The sequence below is a fragment of the Protopterus annectens genome, chromosome 1.part0 (genome assembly GCF_019279795.1).
Source record: "Protopterus annectens isolate FY-2018-M chromosome 1.part0, PAN1.0, whole genome shotgun sequence".
Classification (NCBI taxonomy): domain Eukaryota; kingdom Metazoa; phylum Chordata; order Ceratodontiformes; family Protopteridae; genus Protopterus; species Protopterus annectens.
The window spans coordinates 384,430,557-384,449,584 of NC_056725.1; the positions used below are offsets into that span (position 1 = coordinate 384,430,557).

The following is a 19,028-nucleotide window of genomic DNA, read 5'->3' on the forward strand; positions in this document are numbered from 1 at the left end:
ACATTGTGGTACTTAAATTACAAAGTGCATGATGTTCTATAACAATATAGTAACAGCTATGAATGAAAAATTGTGCTGTGATGTGATTTATATAGATTTAACGACAGCATTTGACAGGGTCATACACGAAACACTGATCAATAAATTAGTACAACTAGGTGTTGATGTACTGTTGATAACATGGATAGCTGCATGGCTTACAAATTGGACATGGCAAGTATTACACACCAACTGGACAGGTGAAATCCTTGATTATAGTCCAGGTGTCCCACAGGGCTCTGTCCTAGGCCCTTACTTGTTTAGACTGTATCTTTCAGACCTAACTTTTTCATTTGATGTGTTCTATAGTATATATGCAGATGAACTGAAATTGGGTAAACTGATTACATGTGTTACAGATAAGGCATGATCTGCAAAATAATTTTACTAAATTGACCATTCGGGCACAGGATAATAAAATGTTGATAAATACATCAAAAACTAAGCATATGACATTTGGGAGACATAAACTGAAAGGTGAATATTTAATACAGCACACAGTGATTGAAACTGTAGACTCATTTAAGGACCTGAGTATATGGGTAGATTCAGCTACGAGTTTTTTTTCTAATCATATCAACCAATTGGCTAATGATAGTTATAGAAGTATAGGTTGCATAAAAAGAATTATAAAGTCTAGGAAATCAAACAAATAATGAAGTAATTGTTTGTTAATTACATTAGACCCAAACTTGAGTATGGAATAACAATATGTAAACCCTATCGGAAAACAAGCATAAATAAACTGGGAAGACTACAGCAGAAATATACCAAGGGCATCCATGGATGTGAAAATCTAAGTTATTATGAAAGACTAATATATCTGAACTTGTACAGCATCTCTTACAGATATTTAAGAGGAGATCTTATTCAGGTATATAAGGCATTTATGGACAACTACCTCTGGGAATGTTTGGGGTTATCAAAAAGTACTAGAGAATCGTCAGATAACCTATGTAGAAGATTCTATAGGAATGAGAACTGTACTAATTGGTTCTCTGACAGAGTAGCCGATGCTTGGAACAGACTACCAAATTACATTAAAGCAAGTACTAGTTTAGATATTTTTAAGCCTGGACATTTATTACGGGAACAAGTGTTTTGGTATATTGGCAAGCTAGAACGGCATTAATGCCCATGCTTGAAACATTTGTATGTATGTATGTATGTATGTAAGTGCCATGACGTATATGCAAATTATGACAGAACACTTTAAATATTTGTGAGAAACTGAAAGTTATACGAATATCTGAAACACTAAGGTGAAACTCTCAGCATCAGTCTCATTTTATGAACATACACATAACTGCTATATATGCAGCAGTTTTGAAGACTGATCTCATAAAAACATAATATGTATCTGAAGAAACCATGCACTCAATAAAAACAGAACCTCATGATATATACATAACATTTTATGCTGGCCTCGCACTGACTACAGTAAAACAGGCATAAATAATCAACATTCCATGGCAGTACAGAAATTCTATAGCAGGAAATATCTGTGACTAACAGTGAATAAATGCAGACTCAAATCTTATAAGGAAGACAATGTGAACAAGGAACCCAAACATCTCAGTAAATGTTGACTCCACGCACTACTGCCCTGCCTGCCTGGGACCAAAATTAGGGGCATCTACACTTGGTTGTAAAAATTAATTAATAACAATATATATAAAAGAAGAAGCCTGAATAATGCTCATACATCCTCAGTCTCATAGGTGCATTTTCAGCAGGGGCCTTGGACTCTACCATTGAGATGACATATTGGGCAACTGCATTATTCACATAAAGCTAATAGTAGATTGCTGTTCAAGATGTTATTGTCAATTTTCTTAGAATATTGATGAATCCAAAAAGATGGCTCGTACCAGTTGCAGGCAAACGTTTTATTCAAAACAGTAGTGAAAGCATGTAAGCGCTTTCGTTCCAAGTTTAAAACAATACAGGAACTTCATCAGACAAGCTAAAAAGAGCTAAAGCTGCATTTAAATAAAGCAAGGCATATTACATCATTTCCTCTTTGCAAACTTAAAGGGAAATCATACATTTAACCAAAGGCTATGGTCCTGGATATCAAATGTAAAAATGTTATATGTTGTTGCACAGTGTAAACAAATTACTAGTGTAGTGTTTAAAAACATATAATAAAGGCATATTAGAACATATTAAACATTGCATAAATATAAACATATGATTATACGGGTGCTTCAAAGGGCATGAAGTTAAGCACTCATAACATACAGGTTCCTATGTAAAAAAAGACCAAATTAAAAATGTATCAACATTTATCATACCCATTCGATTCTAACTAATTTACTTTCACATCTCTAAAGTATGTCATCATACTGAAATGGGCAAGACTGAAAATAAAAAAATAAAATAAAAAACTGTGCTAAAAGCACTGTGTTTAAGTCAGTGGGTCAAGATGTAAACTTGTGTGTGCATGTACTCTAAGTTAATTCTAGGTTCATAGTCACATGAATTGTTATAAAGCAATGGACGTCCACATTTGGGAACAAAGGGATGTCTTATCTATTGAACGCCTTAAGCTTTAGAAGGCTAGATATAGATATAGATAAGTGATCATTTAAGCCTGGCCAGTGTGTGGAATCTAGCCTTATCTGCCAAATAATTTGGCTTTTTCTAACAGGTAAGGCCAGGCTCCTCCTCTTAATGAAGGAGATATTGTGTCCAACACAACAAACTTGAATTTGTGGTCAATGTATTTTGCCAGAGCATTGACTACACAATGGACTCTAATGTTTCGAAGGTGTTCCCCTATTCTACTTTTTAGTTTCCGCTACGTTTTGCCAATGTAAAAACATGGGCAAAACTCACAGAGGGCACAATAAACTACCTTCTCGGAATTACAGTTGAATTTGTCCTTAATCCTTAATTTCATGCCGTTTACAGTGGTTTCGTTTCCCTCTAATATGTAGGGGCAACACTTACATGAATCACACTTGTGCATATAGCCTGCCTTATGTGGTTTCTCTTGGTGTTCTAGTAGGGATTTCATGTTTTGCCCTTTACAGAAAACACAAGTGGCTTTATTCCCCAAAATGGTTCTCAAATCTGTTTAATTTGTTAACAGTTTCCAGTTCTTTTCTAGGATGTTCTTAATAGAGTAGGCATCAACTGAAAAGGTAGTAAGAAAATAAGATTTAAACAAGCTAGTATTATTTGTCTCTGTCGTTGAGACAACTACATTTGAGGTAGATTCAGTCATTACACTCATGGTGGAATAAGGGATTGAATGGTCGCTAGAGGGCACTTCTGTGTCCAGGAGGGGAATAAAGTAGCCACTCTCTCGTTTAACCAGGACTTCATTTTTAATGTTGTCAACTAGGTTTTGTGGATAACCTCTTCTGAGAAACGTATTATACAAGTTGTCACATTCATCCAAAAAGGCCCCTTTTAGTGAGGTCATTCTGGCAGCTCTAACAAATTGGCCTTTCAAGATGCCCCTTTTCTGTGTAAAAGGGTGGCAGCTGGTAAAATGTAAGAAATTGTTAGAGTATGTACTTTTGCGGTAGATCGCAGATGTGAATCTCTTGTTGACTATGTCTTTTTTAAGTAGTACATCTAAATAGACCATTTGTGTCTCACTGATGGTGTGTGTGAATCTTAAAAAAGAAGTTGAACTATTAATATATTCCAGAAATTGGTCAATCTGCTGTTTAGGACCATCCCAAAGAATAAAAATGTCGTCCAAAAAACGTGTACATGTGATAGAATGGGAAAAAATGGGGATTTAATAAGATGTTTTTTCTCCCATTGTAACATTACAATATTGGCATACATGCCCCCACACGCTGAACCATTAGCCACACCTTCAGTTTGGACATAATAGTTCTTGTCAAATAAAATGAAGTTGTTTTTCAGAATTATGTCCAATAAATGTCATTATAGTTGAAGAAATATGGTGTAATTTATTCCTTCCAGTACATCTCCCATTGGGTTTGGCTTGAGCCTTTAAAAAATGAAGTTATCACCTTACAGATCAAACAAATATTCATATCTCTGGAACCATAAGTGTTACTAGAAACTGTAAATGCCAAACTTTTGAGGATAAGTTCATTCAGTTTGATGTTTTAAACTGGATTTTAAAAGCCAAAATAAAGGCAGTATATATTAATTTTGTAATGTTGTATAAACAGTTTATGATATCTCAGTAACCATTCAATCAAGACACATACTGCTAGCAGGATATTCTTCATACAGGTGTGAGCTTTCATATGAGGCTATGCAGGTCTGTCTGTGTTAACTGAATGCTAAGATATTTAGAGAAATATGAAAATTATTACAATACAAATAAACATTGTACAAATAATATTCATTATCTCTTTTCTGCATTAGACAAATATCAATGCAGTTGTGTTTGCCATCATGTAAGCTTTAAGATGAAATCTTCTGATACCTTGTGTGCAGCATGGTTTTGAAATTATTATATGAACAAGCAATATTTGATGCCTAGAGGCATCAGTAGGAAGTTACTGCAGAAACTTGGCTGTTATTAGTTAAACAAGATAAAAAAGATTAAGAAATTCTCCTACCTGGATACAAAGTCATCAGATCAGACAGGAAAAACAATAGGGCAGGCAGAGTGGTAATATTTTATAAAAACACTATTAATCTCTCTCTCTCTCTCCATTCCATTAATCCCACTAGAATAAAAATATTGAAGTTCTCATATCAGCACTGAAAATCAAAAAATGAAAGATAATAAACATAGTAGGGATTTACATATCAATTAATAACGATATAGATGAAAAACTATTTTCTTAGCTCTCAAATTCCACCCATCGGAAAACTTTAATAGTAAGAATTTTCAACACTGAGTGGCAAACCATAACAAATGACTCTACCCAAAATGCCATCATCCTCTTTGGCTTCTATCAATTTAATCTCCACGCCAACTAGATACAACAAAAACCGTAACAGAACACCTACTTTAGACTGGATCCAGACTAACACCTCAAGCAATATAATTTTCACAGGCTCACTTCCTGACACCTTAAGTGACCATCTCCCCACTTTTGCTATCAGAGATCATATCACAATCCACAAATTCCATTGATACAATCATGTATGTAACCCAGAGCCAGATCAAGCACTAGGCAAATTAGCCAGTTTACTACCCACTGGCCAAAGGGGCTGAAGCTGCCATGACAACTTACATTTCTTCTTTAAGAATGCAGAAATATTGCATCCTTAGTAGCATCTGTATGTGCATATTTAGTATGTTGTACCCACATCTAAACAGAGTGTGATTTTTAAGAAACAAGCATTGGGCGTTATGCTGTTGCCAGTTCAGATGAACACTGAGAATGGGTTTTTCATGGAGTAGTAGGTTAGTGAAAGAGTGTGTGTGTGTGTGTGTGTGTGTGTGTGTGTGTGTGTGTGTGTGTGTGTGTGTGTGTGTGTGTGTGTGTGTGTGGCCTCAGTTAGGGATGACAGGTTAGTAACTCATTCAGGCTCAAACCCTGTACCTTCAGTACAGGACCTTAGAGCCTGAATCCTCTACACTAACTGCCAAATTGCATCAGCAAATGCATTTCAAGGACTAATAAGTTTCAGTGCATGTTTAAAGAATGTTAAGGTTTTGCTCATTTATAATGTTTAGCTCCAGTGTATTTTTCAAGGAATGTTGACTTTCTGTGAATTTTCAAGGAATGCTGAGTTTCAAGGGAAGAGACGTTTACTGTTGTTCATGCTGTCTGTTTTCAATGTATAACTGTTTTGTTTAGCAAATGGTCATCATCAGTGTTTGTGCTATAAACTTTAAAAGCTGTGTTAGTAGCACAACAGGTAGAATATGTGCCTTTGGTTCAAAAGGCTGTAGGTAATACTCCCACACCATGTGCAGAGTGCTTATATTGAAGTGCTTCCTTTAAGGGGTGATGTGGTGCTGCACTTCTAAGTGTGTCCTTCTTTGGATGGGATACCAATAACTATGAATCTCTTGCTGGTTTGGCAGCCATTCTCTATTGCAATATTACCAGTTTATCAATTATTTTTAATGTAACATGAGCAGTTTGTTCTTCAAGGGCAGCAGGCACTGAATTTGGACACGAAACACTGAAATGTAAAGTTGTTTGCAAGGAGCAACCCCTTTATTAGTTATAAATCTCTCTGATGTGGAATTATTCAGATTACTTTTACTTCTGCAGAGATTGTGTATACTGACTGATATTGGTGGATTATAATGACAAAAGTTTGAGTGGCCTTTTGTGATTGAACTGTTCTGTAATGGGTAGTTTTGTCCTTATTGGTTCATATGTTTTATTTCATTGCTTACTGAAAAATGTTCAAACCTACAAATTTTAAACAGTCTAACAAGTGGTGCTGTATTATACAAGTAATATAATTTAATACAATCATGACAGTGCGTCAAAGAATAAATACATGCATGTATGCATGGTCCAAACAATGTGTGCAAAGGGCCTATGGTTTGAAAACAGCCTGAAGATAAACTTAATCTGCCACTGGCCAGATGCATTTTCTTTGAATGTCAGTTTCAATGCCATTTCAATGAATGTTAGTTTCAAGGGCAGAGAAGCTTACTGTTTATGCCAAGTCTGTTTTCATTGTGAGACGGTATAGTCTTGTTTAGCAAATGGCTAGCAGTGTTTGTGCTATAAACTTTGAAATAAAAGTTTTAAATGACTAAACATTGTAGAAGTAAAGAAGAAAACATTATGCACACTGACAGGTTTGAGCACTGTTTATGGAAACTGGGGAGAAATAGCCAAGTAATGGGATACTGGAATGGTTGGGCGGGTGTTGTCTGGGGGGAGCTCTGATCCATTACCCTGCCTAGAAACCCACTTGATCATGATCCAGCTCTGACGTAACCTATCCACTTTTCAAACAGACACTAAATTCTAACTTAAAATCAGTCAAGTGGAGCTCTTTAAATACCCTCCAACTAGATTTAAGTGTCCTTGCTCAACACCACTTTTATAAATATTCTAAAAGAACTGGTCCCTATCAGAACTAAAAAGAGTAAAATATGATCCAGCTCAATGGTTCTCATGACAAACTAAACAAGCAATGAATCAAAAGGACGGGGCTTGATACTACTTGAAAAAGAACAAAACTGAAGCAAACCTACTGAAATATAAACAGATGAGAAACTTAGATAAAAGCAAACTCAAATTCGGCATAAAAAAAATCTGTTACACAAACTTCTACCTACTTAATAGTAACCTATTCTGGTCTTCTGTTAATCAGCTGATTCACCCAGGTCAGTCCACTCAACCATCTCCCTCTGTAAGAAATCACTCTCAAAGCATTGCCAATCAATTAAACTCACTATTCATCAACACTGAAGCCTCTCTACTAAAAACACCTCCCCTAATCTTCCCCCATTCACTGAACCTGCTCAACAGAGCAATAGACTGTGTTTCTAGCCCACGCCTACCTCCAATATTCTCCTCAACCACATAACTCTTGCCATAGACAACCTACCAGCAGCCAATGCCATAGCCTATCCTGTTTCCATACTAATCAGCTGATCAATCAGAAAAAGCTATGTTGCAGAGCTCTGAAAAAAATCTTACATATTACCACCGCATAAAGGTGTAAAAGTAGTAAAAAAATGTATCCAAACCCAGCAACTTAACTTTTTCTCTAGAATAAACTTCGCTCTCCAACACAGTGTGGATTTCTTTCACATCACAGTATTAAGTCTGTACTTCTTAACTTCACCACCGTTAACTAAAGCAGAAATGATTGCAGCCTCATATCTGTATTCTTAGACCTATCTAAGGCCTTTAATACTGTACCCCAGCAATGTCTGCCAAAAGGCTCTCTTCTTTAGGAATAGGCCCATCAGTCTCTCTTGGTTTAACAAGTATGGCAGACAACGGACCATAAAATATGTCACAGTGAGTGTCTTCCAAGGTCTATTCTGAGACCAGTTCATTTAAATGTATTTATAAACAACCTCCACCCTGCAAGTAAACATGCTACGGTCATCCAGCATAGAGATGACTCAACTCTAATATGCTCTGCCAAGAACCTGGTAAAACTACAGCAAACAACACCAGAATCCCTTCTATCTATTGAAAATTGGCTCCTTGGCTGACAGTTGCACATAAACCCAAAAAGGCTAAACTAGTTCAACTTACCACAACTGTTCTCATCAGAAGAGTCTCTATGGCATAACCTCTTTCAAGTGTAACAAAAAAAAAAAAGGACGTTCTTTCTACTGGCACACCAACCAGGTGGCCAGATGTGCATGACAACCCCCTCCTCACTCCTGCCCCAGCCATTCAAGTCCCATTTCTGAGCCCTGCCCATAACTCTCAAACATATTTTATTTACAAAAATAATAATTTATTCTTTTAAAATGTAGCAAATAATTGCTACAGTTTATACCCTGCAAACAGCTGCTACAGTGTATACCCTAGAGCACTGAGGTTTGACCAGAAATGCAATACTGTCTTTTAAAAGCTGATACTGGATTAAAGAAATATTGGGATTGGTTGATGGCCGATTGCACCCCGAATACTTTGTGCAGAGGCAGTTGCCCCTTACCCTGCCCTAGCTACACCACTGGAAATTATAAATGACAAAAACTTGACTTCCACCTAAAATAAATATATAAATAAATACAAAAAGAAGCCTTATATAGGACAACAAGAAAACAATTGCCACAACTTACCTGCTCCCCACCCTTCTATATGGTGCTCTGTATTTCATAAATCTGCAAGCCACTCAATACCACCTACTTAAAGAAAGCTAAAACAAAACAGCAAAATTAGCTGCTAAGGTCCAATACAGAGCATACAACTGCTTAGCTCTAAAGCAGTTTCAGTGGACTGAACTGCAACATACTCTAATCTTCTCTCAACTAAGCATTACATGCAAACTAATCTACAAATCATGTAAATGTACCAGCATCATCAACATAATTCATCACTACTCCACCAAGATAAACGTCTCCACAGACAAAAATCTATTACTAGTCACAAAATCTAATAGCTCTTCAGGAGACTCTTTCTACTCCTATGCATCCAAAACCTGGAACTCCATCCCACTCACCCTAAAACAAACCCAAAACCTCTTAACCTTGAAACAACGTCTAAAACAATGCCTGATGGAAACAGTCATATCTATGTCATTCACCAGGGTAATATCTCAACTCCTTAAGACCCTCTATTCCTCATCCTCCAAATACTATAGATAACCACCCACACAAAATAATTATGGACATTCTTTATCCTACCCTCTTCTGGCTACCAGCCTTTTATCTTCAAATCTTCTCTAGCCACCCCTCCCATACATTTCTCTTAACCCCATTAAACCATCTCTCCCACACACCTCATCAAACTGACTTCACTAAGCTCTTCCATCCTTCAGCTCAGAATATCTGCATTTATTAAAGGTTATTCGATTGTACTTCACATCTATTCTTCTTACAATTTATTAGTCCGCCATCTATTTACCACCGTTCTTCTGTACCTTTAAACTACTCCTTGTATCCCTTTTACCCCACCTACAGCAGCCATATCACTCATCCCTGAATGCTATAAATAAGCCTAAAAATAAAAAGCAATGTTAATAATAGTCAGTATTGTGGTTGTTCTACTTATGTGCTGTTATAGCAATAACCCACGCCTGGGTGTGGGTAATGCGGGATTTACCCATGGTTGGCGTGGTTTGGTCCTGAGGGACCAAACAAAGACAACCGTGGGTAAATCCGCATTACCCACACCCAGAAGTGGGTTATTGCTATTATACTATGACATTATTTAAGAAAATAAATAATTACTTTTCTTAAATAATGGCATTGTATAATGCCTCTTTGCTGCCCTTCCGCAGCTGTCTGGTATCCGCGGCAGTTCTGATGTACTGCGATGCCTCACGCAGTACATCAGAGTTGTGGCCAAAAGCAATGGAGAAAGCAAGATCTCCATTGCTTTTACTGTTCGCTATGTTAAATGGGTTTAACATAGCGAGACAGCTTTAAAATAAGCAACGGAGATGTCCATTGCTTATTTTAAAGCTGTCTCGCTATGTTAAACCCATTTAACATAGCGAGACAGGTTTAAAAAAAAGCAACGGAGAAAGCAAGATCTCCATTGCGTTTTACACTGTGTCGCTATGTTAAAGGAGTTTAACATAGCGAGACAGCTTTAAAAAAAGCAACAGAGATCTCCGTTGCTTTTTTTAAACCTGTGTCACTATGTTAAACTCTTTTAACATAGCGAGACAGTGTTTTAAAAGAGACTTATACTAATGGAAAAAGTCCGGGCGACCGGACCTTTTTCCATTAGTATAAGTCGATTTACAATGTGCATGCTGGCCAATCAGCGTGCACGTTTTGGAATATTAATGGGGGGTCATGGTATAATAATTATTCACCCATACTTTACTCTCTTCTCTCTTGTTGCTGATGTAAAGCCTTTAGCCATGTGTGTAACATACACAAAGCAAATAAGATATCTCTGTACTGCAATAGCTCTGCTTAGCTGTTTTTAATGTTCAAGATATTTTATTTCTTTTCTCTTTTGGTTTAATAGGAAAGCCTACTTACTCATTGCTGTAACATACACATTTTGTCTTCTAACCATTAACTGACAGTTGTTTATAATGGTTTTATTAGACTTGTACTCCTCTTTCTTACTGTAACATTTTGTAAACTTAATGTATGTATTTTGTGCAGTTCTTTTCTTCCCAAGCCTCTTCTGAAAATGGGCCTTGTGCCCAGTCAGACTATCCTGGTAAACAGATGCTAATCAATAAATAACAAATAAATTAAGGATAAATATCTATAGGTGGATAATTATTACATTTTCTTTAAAATAAACAAAGATACTGACATGAGATATGTGTTGTGTTTCAGAATCATTGGCATACGTTTAGGAAGGCTAGATTTTCAAACATGATACTTTCCTAAGTTATCTTCAGTTTATTTCACATGTTTATCCAAGGATGTGTGATATAAGAATACACCAAGTCTCATATACCCTGAACTCTTTCTTGCACCAGTACTGTAAATTACTATTACCACTATTTTAAAGCAGGACTGGCTGTACTTTTCATTTTCTTTCAGTAAAATATGTTTGTTTATTAACCAGATAGGTAGAATGATCTAAGGACTTTGTTTGCTACAACACAAGTCAGAGTTGAAGCAAGCATCGTGAATAAAAAAAAAAAAATACAAGTCTAGCATAACATAAACATACCTCAGTTCACACAACATTGTGTAACAGTGTGCACCAATCAAAAAGGTGACTAGCCCAACAACAAAAACATGAATTCAGATAATATCTTAATATCCAATAACATTCAGTCAGAATGAGACACATGACTCCACAAGTTGTTGCGTCTTTTGGCTTTTCCCGGTTAGGGGTCGCCACAGTGGAACTCTGGTCGGCTAATGATTGGCAGTAGATTTTTACGTGCTGAGTTGCCAGCCCTGACACACAACCTTCAACAGGGTTAATCGTTATATGATATGCCAGCTAATCTAGCCAACAACCTTAAACTGTGTTCATTTATTAAAAAGTTTAAGTACATTTAGTAATGCAGTCATAGATCACTTGCAGATAATTCACAAAAAAATGACCATAACGGTCCCTAATTTTGTTAATAAAACTTTACTGCAGTTTTATTAAAGTAATGCCATAACTGTGAGCATTGCACACACACACACACACACACACACACACACACACACACACACACACACACACACACACACACACGCTGAGCCATAGGCTAAATCTGTGTGAAAAATACCAGTTCATTTAACATAATGCCATTCCCAAGGAAGTAGTGATCATACACGTAGCCTTTCAAGTGTACCTCATTATGAGGAACATTTCTCATTTGAGTCTGAAAAAGTTTGTGTTCTTCTCAGTTCCACATTGAAAGGGTCTGTCAGACATTCGGTGTCAAATACTTGTTTTAACTGATACCCAGAATAAATTATATTAAATAATAGTAATTCACCAAAAGAATGGTTTACAAGAATAAGATAGCACATTTTAACAATCCAGTGAGATTCTAAGTTGAAGCTGTTAGCAAGCTATTAGCAAGTGCTCCACATTTTGCCCATTTGTTCCACATTATGAGAGGAAGTGTTCCACATTTTGAAGATGGAAGGTTGGGAGCTATGTCCATACAATTAAGTAACAAACTCAGGCAGAATGCAATCAGCTTGCAGTATGTTGATCTCCCAACATGCTGTCTACATTCACTTAAAATGTAAATTCCTTGAGGTGCTGGTATATCATACCAGGCTGCAATTACTTAAGGAGGTGGTTAGCTAATATGGGCAAAGCTGGGTCTAACACAGCGCTCCTTCAGAATTTGCCTAAGGTCCCATGTTAGCTGGGGGGTCCCATCACACTGATATTAAAAACCTTATGGTAATTGCTGCTGTTGCTGTATGGGTTATTGATGCACAGTCATGGTGGACAACTTCCATCATTGCATAACAGTGACTGAATTTTAAAAATTAAGTATTTTGCTATCATTTTTGAAAAGCAACTTCAAAGATATTATGTCCAGCATAGCATTGTTGTTGCCAGCTGCATCTGGTTGGTCTGCCATTATCTGCCTGAACTAATATTATGAATGAGTCTGACCACAGTTTTTCCACATGGAGCACTGGCAGTATCGTATTTTGTCCTGTGAGTATCCCACATACTGATGTGCAGAAGGCACCCATGACATTACTTGATACAATCTAGACACCTCACAAAAGCAGAATCATGACCATCTTGATAGTCAACCATCTAAAATTTGATGTACTGGCTCTGCTTGTTAAAGAAAGTGAGGCCCAAGATGATATAATGAGATGGCAGCTTCCTATCCCCAAGAAACAAGGAAAATATGAGAGTAAACCCACTGCCTTTCTACAAAGAAAAGAGGCATCACGGCCTCTTTATGAAGCAATGTCGTGACTTGCTCCAAAAGATTTCTGGAGATGGGTTAGTTTCTGAAAGGTGTTGCAATTATTCATCTGCCATTCAGTCACCAGGAACAAGTATATCTATATAGGAAAAAATGGAACATTTTGCCATGTGAACATCTGAATGGCTGATCATATTTGTGGTGATTACATAGCTGTTAGCATAATGGTTAAGGTCTTTGCCTCCCATATGCACAAAGTACAAGGTTCGATCCTGACCTCTGACCAATGTCTTTTTGAGTATGCTTGTTCTCCCTGCATCTATGTGGGATTCCCCCACTTCCGAAATACATGCTGACTGTTTCCATCTCATACTCACCAATGAATGGAGCTGTGAACAGCAGCACAGACTCTTCATGGTGTCCTATAGGTGAAGAGCTGTATAGACCAACCGCTTTGGGCATCTACTGTGGTACGCAGTAACTTTAAGATAGGAGAACACAGATCACAGAATGCATGCTGTTGCAGGCCTAACCACTTGACGGTGTAAAATATGGCAGAATACATTTTATTTCTGTTAAGTTTCATTAGGGAAACTATAGAAGCAATGGATACTAATGAGGACTGGAAGGAGGCAACAATAAAGCCACTGAATCTACCATATGGGAATAACAGGTCTGTCTCTTGGGCAGCAACACGAGTGGAAACTGTCAATGTGCCAAACACATTCTTTTTAAATGCCATTCATTCTAATACTAATGGCTGCAAATGACTTTCAGCATTCTTTGAGGCTGTACTTTATGCTCTTAGACCTGGTATATATAAGGAAGGTGTATGGGGTCTCCGCCCTTGGAGGTCCATAGGGTGTTGTCCCCCCCTGCAAAAACACTTTTTTTTGTTTGTTTAAGGGTTTTTTTCAGAAATTTTGGTAGTGACATGAATCTGAAGAGTTATTTATGAATGAAAGATTAAAATGTCACCGACAGTCTTGTCTTATCTTACTGAAGCTGCCAAAATACAGCTCTGTGTTGGTGCCTGGTTTTAGTGCCTTGTAAAATAAAAGTTTGGTTACTGCACATAAACTTTGCAGATTATTAGCCTTCTCAGCAGTACATTGTGCATAAACTAATAAAGTAACTTATTTATATAAGAAACGAGACGTACAACAACACTGTACAGCTTGCAGGACTTACTGTTTTCAAGTTTCTTTTCAATACAACATGAATGATGTTCTCCATGAAACAGCTTTAACAGATCTCAGTAGATCTCCTGAGAAATCAGATTACATCTCACATATATACATTTTTATGAAAGCAGTCTTTTGGGAACTCTCAAACTCACTTAGGGAGTCTTTGCTGTTTGAGAATGTTTCTTTGTGAACATGCAGTCTTTCGATGATGTCATGCAGTCTGCTAACTAAACTTTTTAGGGAGTCTTTCCTGTTTCAAAGCAGTCTTCCAATGATGTTTATGCAGTCTGTTAATAAGCTCCATTGTGTTCTTGTTTCAAGGTGAATTACGTAAGAGTTCACTAAGTTGTACTTTGTCTCCAACTTTATTTCTTCCTCGCACCTGGGTTCTTATCTTCATAGGTTGGTACTAGGCTATCAGCCCTAAGGCCTAAGCCTAGCCATAACAATTCCCTGGCTATTTCTTCCCACACTATTTACTTCCCTGGACCCATGTCATCATTTCGGACAGCCAATTGCAGATGCCTAGTAATAATGCGATTTTTCTTATTATCGCGAGCTGCATTACCAGCCAACTCTAGAATTTCTGCAGTTAGATATTCAAGTACCGCTGCCAAATAGACAGGTGCTCCAGCCCCAACCCATTCCATGTAATTGCCCTTTCTGAGCAGTCTATGGACACGACCCACCGGGAACTGCAGTCCAGCTCATGATGAACGAGTCTTAGCCTTTGCACGGGCCTTACCACCAGTCTTTCCACCACATCCAGACATCGCACTTAATAACACCTCCAAATATTATGTCCAAATATTATCTGTAAACCTTGAAGCTTGCATTAAACACTGAACATTCAGCTTATTTTTGTCAGTTTCTCAAGTTGTACCGGACATCCTGTTACATTGCATGAATGCCATTATTTTTATTTATTTGATTTTTTCCTTGCTTTTCAGCCGAGAACAGTTTAACCCTTTCATATACGTATGCTAGCAAACAGCATGCGTCTGACTGCATTACTCCTACATATGTTATAGCAACAGAAGTGTACATTTCTAAATATATCTAACAATTCCCTCTGTTCTTTTTTAAATACAAAACTGTTTACATTGGTATATACTCTTTGGTATTATGATTTACGTGAAACAGATTAGGAAACAAAACCTTTAGATTTCTTTTGATGGAGCAAGTTAACAGTTTTATATTGTCAACACAATGATAACAAGCATTACTACTAGAACTGGATGAACTATTTAACAACTTTTTTTCTGTTGAAGACCATCCTGTAAAAATGTTTTATCAGTTATGAGCTGTATTTTGCAATTGCTGAATATGACTCTATACAGTGATGCTCTATACAGCGACTTTACATTTACAAGTCTTGTGAATTTTATTGCAAAGGCATTGCAATCTTGTTTTTTGAATAAAAACACGTCATAAATGTCAAGCTTTGACTTGTTACTATAAATATAAATGAACTGAGTAGTAATTTCTGTGAACAGTTTAAAACTTGAATGCAAAATTGTCAATTTACACAGATACAAAACATGGTTTATACACTGAAGAAAGCTGTTTACATATTAAACCATTTACTGTACAGCAAACGCTTGCTTGTACAGAATGTTTTTGTATTTGTACATATATGGCTGTGATGTACACACTCAAGTCTAGTTTACAAACTTAATATTTAATTGAAGCCTGCTAATTAAACATTACTGAAACATTATTTTTGTCTCACTACCATACATGTTGATGGTACCCTAATCACTTAATGACAATAAAAAGGCATGTTTGTCTTTTAATTACTGAATTATTAACACAGACCAATGTTTTTACTTATACCTTTATTTTAGTCTCTTCTTCAGTACTGTTTATACAGTTAGTGTAAAACTGAAAACTGTTTCCCCCTATAGTAAACAACATTTTATTGTAGTATTGTTTATTTACTTTATGCTGTGATAATTTAATGTATTCCTGCTCTTTGGCTGTTAATCAGACTGTGACACTTTGGTTTTACACATTTTCTTTATTAGGTTACTAACAACCTGTGGACCATTGTCTGATCTCATAATTTTTGGCCATCCCCAATAAAAGAAAATATTTTTTATAAAGCTTCTGCTTTTGCCTGTGCTATCACAGTTTTAGTAGGAATTGCCTTTACCCATTTTGAAGACATTTACTGCTATTTGGCAAGGGACCATCATAATTTATTTTAACTGCATACCATTGCCCATTTACTGTCTGTACGTAGAGTAACTGAGTTTTTTTTTACTTTTAGCATTTACCTGCAAACAGATTATTAATGACATGTATGCACAACTGTGATGTTTTATTACAATTATCAAGCAGGATTTCTGTAGACTTTCTTGCTTTTTGCTTAGTGTCACATGTGAATACTCAACAATTATGTTTTAGTAACAACAATCTTTTAGAAAAACACAAGGCAACCTGGCATGGCAACCAGTCTTGGTTTCTTGACCTTATAAATTTCAGTACCAGTAACATTTTATCTCATACATTTCTTGTAACTACCCATTCCAGCCTGGAAGATTCGAGCTCACATGAAACAAAATTTCTTTTTGCGCATTTCAGACTCTGTAAAACTATAATACATCTCTTAACCCCTTCAGCACTTTACTTTACCTTCAGTCATTTGCTAATACACTTGCAACTTGATATTAGAATACAGTTGTAAAACACTTAGAACTATAATAAGTATTTGTAATTTGCCTATCTATGCATAAATTTTAAACTTGGGTTTTATTTGTAGTATTATGTACTCAATACAATTTTATATTACTAAGGCTGCTTTTGAATACTGTTTTTACTGGAGTTTCTGCTATTTTTGATGCTATTATACAATTACAAAAATATTGTAAGAAACAAAATAGACATTGTCTTAACTAACACATGCTTAAAACAGATATATTTACATTATTTACATTTGCTGTTGTCTGCCTTTTGCTTTTGTGCATTTTAAACAGGTGCACTTTAGGTGAAAAGAAAATACATGCATGCCAGTCTTGTGACCTGATGTCTTTACTGTGTTTAGCTACTCTCATTTTATTTATATGCCTTAGAACTGTTCTGTTATTTAAAATGATTATTTAGCTATCAGAACAGTGTCATACATTTTACATTACTGTTTAACCGATGTGTCTTGCTTTAACTGAATGAAAGCTACATTAGATTCTGCTGTGTACACTTAACCATTTTCTAAATGTAGAACAGTATGCCGTACATTATTTTTTATTAGTGTAGTAAACTGCTGTTGCTTTAACTCTTTACTAACCAGATTCTTTCTGTCTTGTGATTCTGCATGGGCTGAATAATATGTCTCAGTATTCTGTTTTGCTGACTTGAAAGCTCTTATGCACTTCTGAAAAAGTGTTTGCATGTGTTGTCTAAACTTTTTGAACACACTCTGTCTCTTAGAAGTTTATTAAATCTTTCTCTCAGTTCACCATGAACCTCATATCTGTTCTTATCGGTGTTGTACTGTGTAGTGGTTTTATGACACTTTTGTCTAACAAGATGTATAGAAAATTCTGTCAATAACTGACTTAACTGCTTTTGTAACGCTGAAATTAACATTTTACACATGGTAACAGGCCATAATGCAAGTATATGACCCTTATCTGGTTGTTTACCATTATGACATTGCACACAGAAAGCAGGTTTATATGACTAGCACAATAAACATTTACTGTCATACCAATCATGTTGCTGTTTAAGAGACCAGTCAAACGTAATGCATTTACATATTTCCCGATGGTCAACTTGCCCTAATAAGGTTTTACACTTGCTAATATGCTGTTTACACAACTTCTCTAGTCTATCTAAAATTGACACATTAATAGTCATACTGTGTCTACTACCTTTACTATCCTTAATGGCATTCATGCTGTCAAGTAAAAACATTTTTTTTACCAGTGTCCATGTTGAATTCAGCTGGCCAGTTCCGAGCACCATAGATGGTTGGAAAACCTTTGTAGTTACTTGAAAAACTGGTGATATGAATTTGGCAGTGTCAAATCCGAACTTGAAGTCTTCACCACCCTGGAGAATATATGGCACTGCTTACTTCCTGCATGGCAGTCCTTTCTCTGGATTCAGACATCTGAGGAACTATACTGTTGCAAACTGTGGAAATTGAAGTGCTCCTATTCTGGACTCAGTCACGTACATAAATGTTAGTTACTGCGCTTTTACTAAAGTGACCTTATGCAAGGCACAGGCACTACTTACTCTCCCTGTGTTCGGATACAGGCTAGGCTTGCCATTGAATAGTTATTTAAAATAAAAGATTAAAATGTCACCAACAGTCTTGTCTTATTTTACCTTACCTTACTGAAGCTGCCAAAATACAGCTCTGTGTTGGTGTCTGGTTTTAGTGCCTTGTAAAATAAAAGTCTGGTTAGTGCACATAAACTTTGCAGAGTATTTACCTTCTCAGCAGTATATTGTGCAGAAACTAATAAAGTAACTTATTTATATAACAAATGAAATGTACAACAACACTGTACAGCTTGCAGGGCTTACTGTTTTCAAGTTTCTTTTCAATACAACATGAATAATGTTCTCCATGAAACAGCTTTAACAGATCTCAGCAGATCTCCCAAGAAATCAGATTACATCTCACATATATGCATTTTTATGAAAGAGGTCTTTTGGAAACTCTCAAAGTCACTTAGGGAGTCTTTACTGTTTGAGAATGTTTCTGTCTGAACATGCAGTCTTTCAATGATGTTATGCAGTCTGTTAATAAGCTCCTTTATTTTCTTGTTTCAAGGTAAATTACGTAACAGTTCAGTAAGTTGCTCTTTGCCTCCAACTTGGTTTCTTCCTTGCACCTGGGTTCTTATCAGTAAACCTTGAAGCTTGCATTAAACACTGAACATTTAGCTTACTTTTGTCAGTTTCTCAAGTTGT

General features: G+C 36.4%; 1 protein-coding gene across 1 annotated transcript in view; it reads right to left on the reverse strand.

The window, feature by feature from the left end:
- The window catches only part of TTC7A (tetratricopeptide repeat domain 7A), a 2,391,665-nt gene that overhangs the window by 2,015,955 nt on the left and 356,682 nt on the right, over positions 1 to 19,028 (reverse strand). The gene's annotated exons all lie outside the window — the stretch shown is intronic.